The sequence below is a fragment of the Leiobunum rupestre genome, chromosome 10 (assembly GCF_980474605.1).
Source record: "Leiobunum rupestre chromosome 10, qqLeiRupe1.1.hap1, whole genome shotgun sequence".
Taxonomy (NCBI): Eukaryota; Metazoa; Arthropoda; class Arachnida; order Opiliones; family Sclerosomatidae; genus Leiobunum; species Leiobunum rupestre.
In genome coordinates, this window is record NC_143393.1 from 51,845,696 (window position 1) to 51,864,133 (window position 18,438).

At 36.3% G+C, this 18,438-nt stretch overlaps 1 protein-coding gene across 3 annotated transcripts in view; it reads right to left on the reverse strand.

Moving 5' to 3' along the window:
- Positions 1 to 17,778: 17,778 nt before the first annotated feature.
- Positions 17,779 to 18,438, reverse strand: part of LOC149926181 (uncharacterized) — a 75,162-nt gene continuing 74,502 nt past the window's right edge. For all 3 annotated transcript variants that reach the window (XR_016477050.1, XR_016477045.1, XM_090161177.1), the window contains one exon: positions 17,779 to 18,266. The gene's annotated coding sequence lies outside the window, so the exon portion shown is untranslated. The remainder of the gene's footprint in view (positions 18,267 to 18,438) is intronic.

An 18,438-nucleotide genomic window follows, 5' to 3' on the forward strand; every position in this document is an offset into this window, starting at 1 on the left:
TTGCTAATTTATCAATTAGCATTTTTATTCCTTCCGTTATGTAATTTTTTTTTCAGTTTCGATATATTGTAATAAATCAGCAGCTTTCTTATAGTGCAAATCCTAAAAATAAACATGTGAGAGGCACCGATAACAAAAGGTGTGTTTGGTTTTTACCCAGCTGATTTCACAACTTTTGCAACCAGTGCTGTGATTGGCCGGAATTGAAGTTTAAAAATTTGCAAGTAAAATTCAGTCGTTCATACCATCTTGGATTAATAATAGTCTCTACCTGGATCACTCTACCTTCCCGCGTGCATTTCGCCACGGCTGCCGATGCGCATAAAAGGGAAGGAAAATAACGTACGCGACGACTTGTTTTTCAAGGAAGTTCCTCTTATTTGGCTTCCGTTTGTTACGGGTTCTGCTTACCGAGGTTGTCTGCTCTCCGCGTTTCAAATAAAACGGCGGTTAGGGTTAAGGAGTATTCCGTTTTCGGCAGTTGTATTGTTAACAATTATTAGAGATTATGGATGAGTAACTAAGTATTATAATTATTCAAAGTTAGGTATTATAACTTTTATCAAAATGGGCGTAAAACGGTGTGCCTATCCACATTGTAGAAGTGATTCACGCTTTAATCACAAAGATCATATGGCTGGGGTAAAGTTTTTTCCATTTGCAAAGCCAATTTCAAATCCTAATACTTGTAAAAGATAGTTAGCTTGGCTTCAGGAAGACAGACCAGAATTTAATATCTCAAATATCAATGAAAATACTTACATATGTAGTAGGCATTTTGTCGAAGGCAATGGGCCTTCTGTTCAACATCCTGACCCTATTCATGGCAATGTAAGTTTGTGACTGTAAATGAAACAAACCTTTAAGAGATAGATTAATTATATTTATTACTCTTAAGCTATTTGATCCACAAATTGAACCTAGAGACAAAAATACGCCACGGATTATGAAGATATGGAGAAAACCCAGAAAATCGATCCTGTCACCAATATTGAAAGAACCTGCAATAACAACTCCAGTAATCATGAGGAGAATGGTGTCAATTTTGAAGTCAGCCAAAGAAACTGCCACCCAAGATAACAATACAATCTTGCTCCATCATTAATAGAAGAGCCGATTACTGTGAGCTTCTTTTGCGTTTTAAATTTTTGATTAAGAAGAACTATCTCTCATAAAGGCATGGTTTTCATAGGGAAATGAACGTGGTAGCGTAAACCTGGAAGTATTGGAAAAGCCGGAAGATATTAATCATACAGAATTGGGACCTCTGGAAGCTATGGATTATACACCGAGGCAATTACTGTGAGCTTCAGTTGCAGTTTAATTTTTGAATAAGAACTACTATCTATCGTAATGTGTTGTTTTTTTAGAGAAATGATGACTGTAGCGACAACTCTAAATTATTGGAAGACCCCGAAGAGATGAGTCGTACAAAATTGGGATCTTCAGAAGCTATGGGTTACACTGAAGATGAGCGTTTACTTTTTGTCCCTCCACTATGCTCCACACTAATAGAAGATCCAATTACTGTAATCTTTAGTTAGAATATGAATAAGAACTCTCATAAATATGTTATTTTCCTAGGGTGATGAACATAGCGTAAATGTTGAAGCATTGGAAAAGCCAGAAAAAAATTAGTCATACAATATGGGAACCACTGGAAGAAAAGGGGACTGTAGATTCAGAAGAATTTGTGTTAAAATTTAAAGAATATTTCAACTCTGAGGAATGGCAGGTTTTTAAAAAGAGGGGTTGGTTTTCAAGATTGACAAACGAAAACTTAGAGCTGCATACTCTCCTGATCAGCATATTTATGGCTCAGACATTGCTTTGGATCGACTAAACCTATCACAGTATAATTAACAAAAACCTATTAAAATGTTATCACCAAAGCTGAACGGGCTCGTCTCACGTTTCCATAGACGTAATGTAACGAGAGCCCGGGCCCTTCCTATGGAAAATTAACAAGCGGGCTCACGAGCCCGTTCAGCTATGGTTATCATTTTATTAGATTGAATGCTTAATTTTAGCTTACTAAGGGTGAGTTCAAATGTTCGCATATTTGAAGAATTTCACTCCTGTTATTTATTATGTGGTTGGTTTTTTCCGTGACTTTAGACTCTGGGGTACTTGTAAGCACAGGTTTCAGTTTCTTTTTCAACTCGCACAGTTCAGATACAGTTAGCGAAATCATCCATTTACAAAGATTTTCCATCTCGTTGGTTGAGTTAAGTTCTGTTAAGTACTTCTCTTTAATACGACCTTGACATTCGTCGACTAAAGCATCAAAAGCATGGTCATAGCTTCCAGCTGTAAAATTAGTTTTCACTATAGTTATAAAAAATTTACGATTAATAAGTCTTTTCCTAGTCACTTTTCTAGTTCTTTTATTCTTTGTTGGTTCTTCCTCCAATTGTTTGGACCTGCATATACTACAAATGCCTAAAAGAAGCGGTAAACTTAATGATTAATGTGATCACATACGTAAAAGTTGAGTTAAATACATACTTTGTTATAGATGATAGTGCTTTTGATGGACTTTGCTGTCCATTACCTTCGCTAATTGCATTTAGAAAACTCTCAACTTCTTCATCAGAAAGAATCACATCTGCAAAAGAATGGCACACTTACTTGAAATTGCTTTAGGAATTTAAGTTAAATATGTTACCAGATTCATTATCTTTAGTATTCCTTTTCTTCGATGGGTTCACAACGCTCTCGTCTGTTGTAAACAAAATATTAATATACTGGGTTTTATTTTCATGTAACATTTATTTTACCTGAATCTGACGGTGAATATAAATTGTTCTCATCCGCAATAAATTTATCATAATCCAAATTATCTAAAGCGCCATTAGAACTTAAGGAGCTTTCATCCTCATCCTCAAAGCATTTAGTGGAAACAAAAGCGGTAGCAGGAGCATTAAAAATTAACTGGTAACAATCTTCCCACATTGTCACTAAATTCTATCAAAATTAATTACTTTAAATAGATTAAATATAATGCTTCAATCATAATTACCTTTTTAAATTGAATGAAAATAGAAGATCTATGAGCCTAATGAAAAGGTTTGAAAGCTCTTGTTTTCCACACCGGAAATTTCGTTTGTTTATTACGGGATATTCCAAATTTCTCCGCGACGCGGCGCGGCAGTCGCAAAAGCCATTTGTAGTTGGGAAATTTTTAGAGTGATATATCCAGGTAGAGACTATTATTAATCCAAGATACCATCGAACGGCTTATTCCCTAACGACATCAACTAGCTCAAAAAGTATAATACCTCTTTCCATTATTATTAACAATTGTAGATAAAGTACTGTCACCTATCACGTTACCGCAATTTCCTTAATTCAACATCCAACGCGTATGAATGATGGCATTTTAAACAAGTTGGCAAGCCAAAATATACCTCTCCTCGGAAGTATGGTCCCTAGTGGTATTAATTTATCGATACGACCCCCAAAGATATCTCCGCAATTCAGAGTTATTTACGAAAAACGTATTCTCGGTTCAAACCCTGCCCGGTATAAAATTTTAATTTTAATTTAAATAATTGAGACGAAACAATCGAGTTTAATTTATTCAGAATATTATAAATTAAGTAGTTACAACAGCGAGTTAGATTCACTAAAACAATGCACAATTGAATTTAACCCTTTTTACAGTACATGTTTATCAGTTGAATATAATACTAAGCAAATTTTAATGAAAGAAACATCTACAGATGGTATTTGTATTTTTCTCGCTTACGAAATACTCGCCGCATCTTTAACGCTCATTTTATTTCAACTTCCAGTTGACGTTGTGACACATACCGCATGAAAAAGACCAATGCCGTCCAATTTCCAATATCATATAATGACTCGCACACCCAAGAAATCATTGACTGCGTTAGAAATCGTAGATATCCAAATATCCACACCAAATATATTTACAAGAAGCAAAAACCTTACCATCAACAAAGCACAGAGAGCCACTTGACTAACCGTCAGCTCTTAAAGCAATTAACGTTAAATTATCTCCTTTGAATTAACACAACTATATATAGGTCGTTAAGAATACCCGTAAATAAATAACAAAAAAAACTAACAAAGTGGACAACCCACAGGGTCTACCCTTTAACCCTCTAATCTCGGCTGACTGCGCTAAAACAAGATTTAACCTTTAAAAAAACCAGATTAGGCCTTCATAAATTCATTAATAAAAAAAGACTGTATTACCTATTATGCTTACGATGCCTGTCTTAATTTCAGTGAATCTAAGCAGCTATCGGTGGTTCTGTGGTAGAGCGCTCGACTGCCAAGCCGAATGTTTTTAATCAATAGAGAAACGCTAAATTAGAATTTCTTCGATGCAATAATTTCAATTTCAATTCTATTTCAATTAAACAAAAATTTCGTACTCTATTAAATACGCTTCCGATAAAGCTGAAGGTCTAATTTTCAATAAGGCGTAACAAGTGTCGGTGGTTCTGTGGTAGAACGTCCGCCTGTCAATCAGGAGGTCTCGGGTTCAAATCCCGCCCGATGCGATCGCAAATTGATACTAAGACGAATACCATGTACAACTGGTGGAAACCCTGCCATTGGACGTTGAGAGGTAGCATTACACTCAGCACTCGGTCCGTCCCAAAGTCATTAAGAAGAAGTTGGAGACAAAACGCCCATATAAACACAACAGACTCAACATGCACAACCATCAGAACACAAACACAACAAATTCAACACTCACAACCTACGCATAAACATTACAAAAACGTAATACACCAAACCGTCACGACGGTGAGCGAAAAAACACCATCCAAACCAAACCGCAAATGCATCCGTTGACGCTCACCGTCACACGGTGGTTTTGCCAACCCTTTGAGAAACTGCGTACGCAGTGATTACACTTTGCACCGAAAATGCGAACGCGTTCGCAGACCCACAGACAGACACGGTGGTTGTATAACCCCTCCTAGGGGACTTTGTCCCCTCGGAGAGGTAAAAATATTCAATTTCTTTCTGATAGCGAGGAGAAAACTGTTAAACGTCTACCGTTCGATTACGCTGACGTTCTATCAGTTGACGTAACCCTTCGTAGTCCAAATGTTCCGCCGATGAAAACAATATTTTCAAAAGTAAGGAATTGTGATGCGTATAGAAACGAGGGCCCATAGAAATAACGTCACTGAATTATGTCGTTGAGATCGAAGCTTGGATCCGACAAACGGTTTTGGTCGATTGTTTTATCTCTGGAGCTTTACATTATCATTTTTGTTGTTTGATGTACCTCGATTCTCGTGGTTCTTTGCGCTCGACCATACAAACTACGCGCGTTGGATAGCAAACAGTTGAGGGATAAGTCCGAACTTCCTAGTAACCATCCAAATGTTGCTTCGGATTTCAAAAACGGAATGTTTCTTGAAAAGAAAAATTACAGTCCATTTTCTACCACTTCAATTGATCACGCTCACGAACAGATGAATGCTCGCATTAAAGGGGACGGTGGGACGGTCAGAGTTACTGCAAATCCAACCGCGCGTCGTAGATGATAGCGAAGTATCTCGCGTAATAAAAGAGTTTGAACCCTTCCAGGAAAAGCCAAGCTTATTTCAAAACTTTAAACACCACGAACAAACTTTAAGCGTCCAAGAGCCATTTGAAACGGACGCAAGAACTCTGAAAGATGCTTTTCAAGAGTTCGGAAATCCATTTGAAGAAGACAGTACTGACTTGCTAGTGCTAGATGGTGAAGCAATTGCGTACGCAATGTTGAACGAATAGGCCAAGATCAATTCCAATTGTTCATTTTAGATCGACTATTCGACTTATTGACAGAGTCAAACCTATTAATGAAGCTGTATCTCGTAACAAATTATGTTGGTTTTCAAATCCTATTTTTAAGGGTCTTGGAAAAATCAAGTGATTTGGAGATATTGTCACGATTATGCATCGCGTGTCAATCCCGGTTCTTCAGCCACGAAAACCAAGCATATCCACCTTCAATATCCAATAATATGACCTTACGACCAGGAACAAAGTCCGATCTATTATTGTGCTTGGAAGTATGCCTAATTTTAGATGGACCAGCAGAGGCGTAGTGAGGGGGGCGCCAAAAAGGCACCTAAAGTAAATATAATGATTAGGTTTTGTTTAAAATCAAGGAACTTTATGGCGGAAATTGGGGCCAGCGTAGGTGGGGGGGGGGCGCAAATTTTGGAGTTTGGCCCTGCGCGCCAAATAACCTCACTACGGCACTGTGGACCAGTAATTGTCCAGATGGTGAAATTTGGAACAATTAAAACATTCGGGGAGTATGCCAATACCGTATTTGTGCCATGCATAAAAGATCAAGTGCGGAATGCTAATCGTCTAGATATTGTATGAGACACTTATTTACCAACTTGTCTCAAAGTTTCAGTCAGAGAGAAGTGTAGATCGGGATTACGAGCTCGCGTTACGGATTTTTCCCCAATACCCAGAAATTGGCAATCATTTCTACGAGTGGATGTGTTATGAACTAGAATAGCCATAGGGCGCCACTGGGTGGGGAAGCGGAGGGAGCTCTAGTCTTATGAGCGCCTAGAAAGTGGTCTACCGGCTGTTGACATGTTCGGTACTCTTACTTAAAACTTCATACATGTATGTAAATATCATCATAATGAAATACATTTTATAGCTTCAATTGAGAGTGTTTAATTAACAAGAACAAACACATAAGGATGCAACAAGACATAGCTCTTTAAATATTTGACAAAGTGCGCGTTAGAAGCATTTGACGTGCCTGAGAAAGAGCTTGTGGTGACTAACGGTGCTAACGTCATCTCCATCCCTATGCGACAAGAAACGCGATTACTGAAGCCTTGCAACAACGAAGGGGCTGACACCCGTGATATTCTTCACACCTGAAGCTAGCGAGAAAGGCCATCTCAAAATTCAAATACGAACAGTTGATATCGTGGTTCTCAGGATTATGGTTATTCCACGGCCTAAGTTAAATAAACTGTGAATCGCATTTGGAGCGCGGAAGTCATTTCTTTACCTCCCGCTTTACGAAATATCCAATTCTATGGTCCACAAAAATGTTTCATATTTTTTCACGGATTAACTGGACGCGACACTGTCTCGTCATTTGCAAACCATGGGGAAAAAGAGCTCGGAAAACATGCCTATTCTACCAAGAATACGGACACACTAACTAACATATATCATACGGACACCAAAGTAACAGCGCTTCAATTGTCAACAATTGAAAGATTTTTAATTCTAATGTGCAACAGAACAAGTACAAGTTATGACGTCAACGAAGCCAGAAAGTTCATTTTCTCCAGACATATTGTAATTCACATGAAAATACACCACCAACACACGCGGCTTTGGATCAACATATCAAGAGAGTGGTGTATCAGTGTACCATTTGCTGATGACAGGCCCTTCAACCGCAAATGGTTCTTCCACCCCCCGAAAATTGGGGATGGCAATTATTTGAAGGCTCGTATGAACCTTACTGTGACGCCCTTACCAGAAGCATCAAAAAGCTGCTATGAATTAATTAATTGCGGTTGTAAAAAAGGATGTGGTATGCTTAGATCAAAATGCAGAGCTTCTGAATTATAATGTGCTGCCTTGTGCGAATGTGATGGAAAATGAGTAAAAGACTGACTTACTAACGTGAAACACATTTGAATTATATTAGTTAAAATTTAATTAAGTTAACCCAAATTTAATAACTCTAATTATCTTCGGTGGCGTAATAAAAAAATCCTGCATTTAAATATACATTTTAGGCATTACTAAAACTCTCTCGCAATTATCTAAACGCGACTATAGTAGTTTAGTTCTTAACACGCACAAAATTGAATGCAAAATAAAAAACAAAGTTGTTCAAAAAACCATACCTTTCGGGGGTAGGAAACGTTCACCCTGTGCCTCCCCCCCTTGTTACGCGACTGATCATAATTAATCGATTTTCATACCTCATTCGAAACGTAGTATTTACTGAAAATTAAGTCTTTGTAAAAGTATTTTTACTCTTTAAGTTTAAGTACTTAAAACTTAACTAGAATGAAGTTAACCAAAAATTTTATTACACTTAATCTGTCTGTTATAATTTATACTCGCAATTATCTAATCAGGATTCGGGACGCTAAAAATGCGATTAGACAAAATAAATCTTTTTACGTATATAATTAATAGTAATTAACCGATTTTTAAAATAAATACCGTTTGAAAGAGTAAAAGGTGCACTTCTTACTGTAGTAATTACCGAATTTTGATGGCTCACAAATTATGATAAAAATTTCGAAAACATCGAAATATTGTTTTGAAAAAGCACTTAGTTTAACTTTGAGTAATTAAAATTCTATTAATTTAAACATTAAATGGTTAATTAAGTAAGTGGTTAAAATGGTATGTGACGACTCCGTAAAAGCAGTGTATGGAAAAAATGACGAAATATTTCGGAAATATGATATATTTATTTCTAGTGAGTGATAATTACGGGTATCCTGAAACTTCCGAAGCGTGGTTTCTTCGCCGTCTCGGGACGGGGATTCTAGAAAATCGTCTCAAAATGTTTGTGGCTTTTACAGGGTCAGCACCGCCACCAATAATGGACATTAAACTCTGTTACGGAAATATTTAAAAATATTCTTAGAAATCTAAAAAAATATATTTTTAGAAAAAGAAACCTAAATTAGCGGGGTCTGTAATAATGGTAGGATTTTAGCTTGCAGGAAGGCTTTCGTTATTTGCCCTCTAAAGAAATCTGTCTATTTTAACTGAAGGAAGAGAATGAATACTTAAATATATCAATCCATTGTCATTGGTTCCCTGAAGCTGACTTCTAACGACGTCACCGAAATGACGGGAGTGAAGTGAAGAATACATATGCCACCGTACTTCCTTCCCCACTCTCGTGACGTTGGAAAAAGTATTTTAAAATAATTGCTTTTAGCAGAAAACTCAAAAGACAGAAGTCATATGGTTCAAAGATTTTCGAACATGACTGTTCCAGTTTTTAGTTTTTTTATATTTAATTAAATATTTATAAATTACATTAATGTTATATTTAATTAAATATTTATAAATTATATTAATCTTATATTTATAAATTATATTAATCTTATATTTAGTTAAATATTTATAAATTACATTAATCTTATATTTAATTAAATATTTATAAATTATATTAATCTTATATTTAATTAAATATTTATAAATTACATTAATGTTATATTCAATTAAATATTTATAAATTATATTAATCTTATATTTAATTAAATATTTATAAATTATATTAATCTTATATTTATTTAAATATTTAAGTATTTTAAAATAAAATTTGATAGTGTTAAGGTATTGAACTCGGGTCGCATTGTTACCATGCGGATAGTTCACCGCCGAGCCATTGACTTCCTTAGGGAACGTATTAAAGTAAAGGAACCATTATGATAAGGCGGGTTTTTTTTACAAAACGGCTGAATACAATATCTGTATATATTGTTTATTGAACTTTGTTTTTTAATTTTTGTGAACTTGTTAAAGTCTAAATATTTTACGTGTGAAAATTTAAAGGTCAAATTTTGTTTTAGCGCAGTCAGCAGATAAAATGATTAAAGGGTAGAACCCGTTAGTTTTTGTAATTTATTTGGTTTTTTCAGTCTATTTTTTATCTATTGTGTGTTTAGCGTATTAGTCTTCAAGGGTAATCGTTCATTTATGAAGAAAATATCGAGTTGTTTACATAGTGGTCTGGGTTTTTAACTAAGTTGTCATTACTTCGTAATTTATTTTAAACGTTTTCTCGACTGATTAAGATGTTTAATGCAGTTCATCAATTGGGTTCGTTTGTTTTATTTATAAAAACCCCTAACTATTCCGTCTACTGTCATTTATTGATATACGAGCTGTCGTTTAGTCAAGGGGCTTTCTGTGCTTTGTGAATGGTAAGTTTTTCGCTTCTTGTTAATTAATTTTTTATTGGTGTGGATATTTGGACATCTACGATTCCTAATGCAGTCTACGAGTCGTCCACTACCAGATGTTGAATATAGCTACATGTATTCTACGGTATCTTCATCAAGGGCGAGTGTTGAAATAAAATGAGCGTTAAAGATGCGGCAAGTATATCGTAAGCGAGAAAAATACAAATACCCTCTGTAGATACTTCTTTCATTAAAATTGGCTTCGTATTATATTTAACTGATAAACTTGATCTGTAAATAAGGGTTAAATTCAATTGTGCATTGTGTTAGTACGTCTTACTCAGTGTTGTAACTACTTAATTTATATTATTCTGAATAAATTACACTCTGTGGTTTCGTCTCAATTATTTTAATTATAATTAAAAAAATTACCGGTTGGGATTGAATCGGGATTACGTTTTTAGTAAATAACTCTGAATTGCGGATATATCTTTAAGGGACGTTTCGAGATATTAATACCACTAAGGACAATTCTTCGGAGGAGAGGTAAATTTTGGCTTACCAACTTGTTTCAGATTTCAATGAACCTCGCACCATGATTTTTGCTGTAGCAAATTTATGTCGTTAAATGTTTAATTCTAGACACAGGTTGAGTCCATCATAGCTCATTGTTCATTGGACCACTTCCATCGTAACAATTACATTCAAATTAAACGTGGGTAAGGGAAATTAGAGACATTCTGTACACACTTTTGGTATCTTATTGGGATTTTGAACCTTTTCTGATTAGTTTCACAATTGGTTTTAAGCGATTTATTTTGCGTGGCGCGTTCTAATTACAATATCAACAAGACTTCTTCATTACACTGATTGTTGTGTTAAAAATTATCTTAGGAAAATCTAACTCATTTACTTAGAAGACGTTCAGAAAAACGAAAATTATCTTGAGATGAATAAACCTCAATATGAATCTTTTTCTTTTCAGGTGTTTGTATTTTCAAAAAAAAATGAAAATATTTCCAAATTTGATACAGCGACGAAAGAAAAATGCCCAGACAAAGCAACAAGAATACAAGAGTAAAATGTGCCAATTTCAGTGTTTAACTATGACACTCGCTTCGGCATATGGCTTTACCATCAACGCTATTCAAAACTGAGTACTCTATAACACTGATGAGCTCCTAGTTTTAGGAGTGCTTTAATATAAACTGATTAGGATAAAGTGTGACAACCTAATTGTTCATGTACCATTCAAGAATCCAGATAAATTAGTAAGATTTTTCATGCAGCATAATTAATTTCCAATACTTCTTCACACGGAAAAGTAGCGGCACTCACATCTTTTTGTACCGAAGAGCTGTCGGTGTCTGGTTACCCTTTCGTGAAAACATAATTGGCTCTTTAGACATATGCAGGTAGTAATTTTCCTCTTTGCTTTTTTGAAAATCGTCTAATACGACTTAAGCGTTGGTTTCGACTATTATTAGTTATACGTTACCATCCCGCAGGATTGGTCCACATCTAATTAAAAAAACTTGAAAAATACATTTTTCTGTTCGACTTTCTTCCGCACTTTCCTTTTCGCTTCCATGTTAGCAGTCGAAAGAGAAAAATGCATTGATGCAATCACAACTTTAAAAGCTCTAAAATATTATACTTAAAAAAGGTAGTGCAGATGCGTTTCAATTGGGATTTGTGCATTGTGGTCTTATTAATTCTCCAAACCTTCAACGAGTCATGTCTGCTCATAAATAGGTTACTTACCGACACACATCTAATTCCACTACATTTTGAACATTATTAGACAGGTTAAGCTAGCGTTTGAAAGTGTTGGATTATAGACATCACAAATTAGTTTTAAACTATTTTTATTCTGGTAACGACATTCTTTTCCCGTAGATAAAAGATATATTAAAAAAAAGGCTGATAGCGCAAAGATCTCGGTTTCAATTCTCCCATAGGCCAACATAATGAAATGAACGTTTTTTTGCATTGATAATCCAACAAAAATTAAACAAAGCTCAAGCAACGTTTTTATAAAATAGTATCATCCTACTACTCATGCAGCTAATTTCTTATATAAATTTCATTACCAAACTGCAACGATTCGTGCCCTTTCAACTGTATTTGACTGGAATTAACAAATTTATTAGAGCTCTGTTGAGCCGTAGAATTGATTTCTTGTGTTAATTTTAGTGAAATAACTTTGGAAATTATCCAATAAGCAAAGACTTCCGATAAGAAATGTTTCAACAACAGCCAGAAAGATAATTAATTTTTTTCAAATCGTCACTGATATGGTTTTTCAAAAGCACAGGTTTGCGATTATTTTCCAAATAGGCCCATCATCTAATAATCTGTGTTGATTTGGCCAAACCCGGGGATCGTTCAATTTTGGACAGTAGCGTTATTGTCAAGGCTGTAGTTTAAAAAAACTTTGTCACATTTTCGCCCGTGATTTTCATTACAAATTGGTAGTTTAAATAGCTCAAAATGATAATATATTATTTTCGAAACCGTTTTGAAGCTATAAGTTAATTAATTATTTAAATAGACCAATTCAAGGGAGGTAGAAAATCGGATTGCCATACCGTCTCGTGTAATTACGGTTATACGGTGCGTTATATCTTAAAATAAAGCGACTAATTAAATTCTACATTTTTGCGTTACAGAAATGAAATGTTGGATATCAAGCTGGTTAACACACTAAGCCATACTAACAATACACTTCATAAAAAGTATAAACTGTCAAGGGCAGTAGTCGCCATTTTGAATCTTAAAGGAAAGTTAAGTTGGGTCTCCTTCTAAAATAATTGTAAATATAATTATTTGGTTATTTCCCTAATATACTGTATAATCAACGTTAAGCAACTGACCATAAAGTGATAGGGATATCTATGAGACCTATGAACTTATTAATCATTTTATCAGTTCACATTTATTGTGCATCGATGACGCCATAGAAAGTGGCGTTGATAATTATAACCAAAACTAAAACTATAGACGAAAACGTATTTTGCGTCAACGGACGATGATTACGATAACAAATTCTCCGTTGAGTACAAAATTATAAATCGGCTCAAAGCTGTTATTTTGACCGGACCGATTAACCGTCTTTGATATTTCCCGATCGTCGATAAGTGTAACAAAGTAAGAAAAATCAGTTGATTTTAATTTTTGGACAAGCGTTATTTATCCGGTATATATCTTACTTCACTTTCTAATTAAACTACACAAATTAGAATAATAAAAGAGGTTGACACAAATAGTTTAACCAAAAAAAATAGTATAAAAATACCTGGAACGATAGCCGGGAGTAGTGGCGTACTCCTGTAATCCCAAGCGCCTGGGAGGCAGAGTTTGTGGATGGCCTTGTGAGGACGACCACCAATCACCCAACGGGTGGTCGGAATACATCCGCCACGGGTGTCCCCACCCCTGTCCCCTCGTATCCCCCCGTTGGCGTGGTCGTTACGCATATTAGAGAGCTGCAACGGAGCGGAAATTATTCCGTTTCCGCGGACTCCGTTCCGTTCTGCGGCGCTGGAACGGAATCGGAGCTAATTTCTGAAAATTTGTTGTAACGGAACGGAAGCGGAGCAAATTTCCCAAAATTTATTGTAACGGAACGGAATCGGAGCAATTTTCAGAAAAATCGTTGTAACGGAACGGGATCGGAGGAAATTTCCGAAAAAACGTTGTAACGGAACGTTCTTCTCCAACGAGCTGGCTACTAGGCTAGGACGGGGACGGTTTAAAGAAAAGCGGGAAGTGGTTCATTTTAATTTCTCTCTTGGCTCCGGATTGGGTCTCCCACTTTCCCAGACAGTGAGATCATAATCCCCCTTTTGTCCATGATCCATCCCCCTTCTTCACCGGCTCGTGGGAAACAACACTGCAACTGAAGCCTTTTTCTCTACGACTACGTTGCGTACATCAATGCGCAGTATCGCAAAAGGTACCAAGGCCGTTTAGCGAAAAGGGGAATATATTAACGGGGTGACCCGGCTCGCGGTAAAGTTTTAGTTTTACATTCAATTCGATTTCAGTTTTTCTGATAGTATGGAAAAAGTAAACCGTAATCAATTTTTTTTTAATGCTTTTGTGTTTTTATCGATTTACTTTCCAAAATGGTTGATCGCGAATCGTTTCAGACTGAGTCTAAGTCATGGATTCAAAATCTGTTGAACATTAATAGGCGACAAAAAAACGGACCGGAAACGGACGGAAATAACGGACAAGAAACAAAGCGGACCGGAAACGGACGGAAATTACGGACGAAAAACAAAGCGGACCGGAAACGGACGGAAATAACGGACAAGAAACAAAACGGACCGGAAACGGACGGAAATAATAGGCGAGAAACTAAACAGAGCGGAAACGGACGGAAATAACGGACGATAAACAAAGTGGACCGGAAACGGACGAAAAACAAAGCGGACCGGAAACGGATGGAAATTACGAACAGAAAACAAAGCGGACCGGAAACGGACGGAAATAACGGACGATAAACAAAGCGGACCGGAAACGGTATGGTATTTTCGCTGCTCTGCAGCTCTCTAACGCATATCTCGCCCTGATTAATCCGGTGGACGGGCGGACCGCATTTGTCCTCCGCGTCCCACTCACGCCTCAAACTCTTCACCGGGCTCGCGGTCTTCTCAGACCCACTTAGCCCTTGTATCTTCCTTCCTTGAGTAAAAAAAATACTTGGAACGATCTTTATCTTTTGATAGTTTATGGCTCTTGCTTAGAGGAAAACATTTGGAATTAAAACTCTGTTTGAGAGATAACAAGGGTTTCTTTTTTAGAGAAACCTTCGGAATATTTCCAAGCTTTCAATATTTAGCGTAAATGCCGACTTCAGCCTAATAATGACGAATAATTAAAAATAAAAATATATTAAAATTCATACAGAAACTCTTTTTGTTTGAGAAATAAATTATTCACATTTGGACCTGTAACTCTTATCGGATTTTGCCAAAACGGCAGTGATTCTGCAAACGGAGATAATCCATCTTCCACCGCTGGCATAGGATCAGATTTAGTATCTGCACTTCTCTTAAAGAACTTCATCGTACCTTAAAATATTTGTAGACGATGATTGTACTTATATATTTAAACTTTTTTTATTGAAATCGTTATAATCAAGTTTTATACTAGGTAAAGCTTTTTCAAAATTAATAGTTATGAAAGTGTTCACTGTAGACACCTGGTTCTGAAGCCCGGTCTCCCACGAGTTAATGATAGAGCTAAATATTTGTGGGTGAAATTGATTCAAGTTATTACGTATAGTAACTGTCTCACCCACCTTATGCGTAATTGTGGGTAAATGAGCTGAAATACGGTTGTGACTGGTAAATAAAAATGTTTTCGAAATATTCGGAACCGCTAGCCTAGAAAACCAGAATCAGAATACTCAAATCGAAAGTATTTAAAGGGATTCACTCTCGTTGTGTGTATATTGTCTTTGGCGATTCTACTTTTATTCACACTAATGGAAGCCTTTGGATGCTAAAGAACGTTATTACATTTTTAGAGGTGTATAATGTCTGAAATAATATCGGGGAAGGTAAGCCACGTTTACGATGGAGACACATTCAAATTGGAGTTGAGACAAGGTTACAGCGTGAAGTTCCGCTTGATCGGAATCGACGCTCCCGAACTGAAGGGCCACCCACCATTCGCCGTTCGAGCCAGTACTAAACTAAGGCAACTCATCTCTAATCGGCAAATCAACGTCCTCAATTACGGCCCTGACCAGTACGGCAAGGCTTTGGGTTCCGTATCAACAAGTGAAGGGAACGCCTCGGTCGTCCTGGTAAGATTAGCCAAAGTGTACCGGAGGAGAAACGCTGTCTACGGAAGCATTCAACACGCTTTGGAACAAGCGGAACAGTCAGCCCGCATCGAAGGAAAAGGTGTTTGGAGTGTTTAATATCATTGATAGTATCTAAATAAAATAGAATAATATAATTTAGTTATATACATGAGGTATTAGCTACTAGATTACCGATAGAGAATTGTAATATATATTAAAGTTAGTTTCAAACATCAAATTACTAAATATTAACCCAATTAATTAACTATTATAAATTAGAATAAAATCCATTGATTATCTAACTCAAAATAAATGTTAATTCTAAAGAACATTAAACAATAAGGTTATCAATCTTTGTCAATTAAACATTAAATTTAATAATTTTCCTCCACTTTCATAATAAATTTTCTAAAGTAATTTTTAAGTTTTGATAAAACAAATTAAACACCAAAAGGTTCTTCGGCTAATTTGTATTTCCACCTGATATCCCCTATTTATTTTGTTTCGCGCAGAACTTGGGCGCCGCCATTTCCCTTCAGTTTGTCCGCCATTTTCAATCACCTCGTATTCTTTTGCGCTTCCTCCTTTGGCGAATGAAGATTATCAACACACCGGCACGAGTGTCTTACTTTACACCATTGTTCAATGTTTTACTTGTTTAAATCGTAAAAAAAGTCATATTTAAATAAAGAGAATTACGGTGAATTACTGCAAAATGGCAAACCTAGGGCCGTCGTTTAAGGATTTTTTGGGAGGGGGAAAAACGCTGTTGACCTGGGGCAAAAACGCCTCAAATTTAATATTTATCAATATTTAACCGAAATAGTTATTTGCACCAATTAAACAGTAAATTTATTATGTAGCTAAATGCAAATTTGTTCATGAACTCTTTTGGGTCAAAAATTCAGATGAAGTCCCTGGGAAAACGCCTTTCCTAAAATGACGGTTAGCTTGGCATTGTCAATACACGCGTGCAAAAGATCTCAGACAATATATACATATTATCAATAAGCAATAATATAGGCCACAAATACCCTTCTCTTAATTCTAAGCTATCGAGTTTATTAAGAAAAAAGACATACCTGAGTTGCAGAATGCAACGGTGGCCGGCCGCGCAATACGTCATGCTCAAGATCTGGCCTAAGCTCAGTCCACAATTTAATAAATACGGGTTTCGGAAGACGATAATTTTGTAAAAATTCCTTCTCAGACAGCTCTAATGGATTTGGACGTTCATGTCGTACTCTTTCGCGCCTTAAATCAGGTTCTGCAGCTTCATTACCGCGATTATTCAATTCATTTAAATCAAGCAACGCGAAAAATTCAGCCATTTTTCCCACTCTAGCCGTTCGGCGGCTGCGTAGGAGCAGTCGCCAATCGGCTAGGAATAATTATCGCTAGCCAAATTGAAAATATGCTTTTGCAACGCGTTTTTCGGCTAGGATCGCCAACTGGCTAGACACGCCCCATTTAGCTAGAATCGTGACGAAGAATCCTAGCCGAACGAAGTTTTGCAACGGGCCCTAAGGCAACTCATCCTTAATCGGCAAATCAACGTCATCAATTTCGGCCCTAACCAGTACGGCAGGGCTTTGGGTTCCGTATCAACAGGTGAAGGGAACGTCTCGGTCATCCTGGTGAGTTTAGGCCTCGTGTACCGGAAGAGCAACGCTGTCTACGGAAACATTCAACACGCTTTGGAACAAGCGGAACACTCAGCCCGCATTGAAGGAAAAGATATTTGATAGTATATATCTAAATAAAATTGTTTAGTTATATACATGATGTATTAGCTACTAGATTACAGATGTAATATATATTAAAGTTAATTTTCAACATCAAATTACTAAATATTAACCCAACTAATTAACTATCTTAAATTAGGATAAAGTCTATTGATTATCTAACTCAAAATAAATTTTAATTCTAAAGAACATTAAACAATTAGGGTATCAATCTTTGTCAATTAAACATCAAATAATTTAATAATTTTACTCCACTTTCATAATAAATTTTCTTAAGTAATTTTTCAGTTTTGATAATAAAAATTAAACACCAAAAGGTTCTTCGGCTAATTTTTATTTTCACCTGATATCCCGTAATTATTTTGTTTCGCGCAGAACTTGGGCGCCGCCATTTCCCTTTAGTTTGTTTGCCCTTTTCGATCCCCCAGCGGAGAGTTCATTCACTGATTTTTGGAAATTCCTTCAATCTTCTTTTGCGCTTCCTCCTTTGGCGAATGAAGATTATCCACACACCGACATGAGTGTCTTACTTTTCACACTTATCGGTTAAACTCAGGCAAGAATGAATCCCTTAATTTGATTCTTATTTGAGGCGTCTCAACTGGGATTTGTACATTGCGGCCCTCGCAATTATCCAAATCTTCTAACGAGTCGTAGTGCTTCAAAGTGACGGATAAGGTGATCACTGACAACAGCGCGGCGTGCGTTAGAAAAATAATGTCAAACATAAACGCGATAGTATCCCAAGTGCACTATATTTTCTCAATTCGGTTTTCATTTTCAGACTTATTCCTATCAAGTAAATAGAGAGTTTCAAAGAACATGTACTTTAGACTAAAATACAAAGATCCGGTAGGTTCCCATTTTCTCTTACAACGCTATTTTAACATCGTCTGACAGCAGAAAGAGAAAAACCTTGAATTTAAACATATTGATTTTCGAAAACTCAGTTTGCTGATGGATA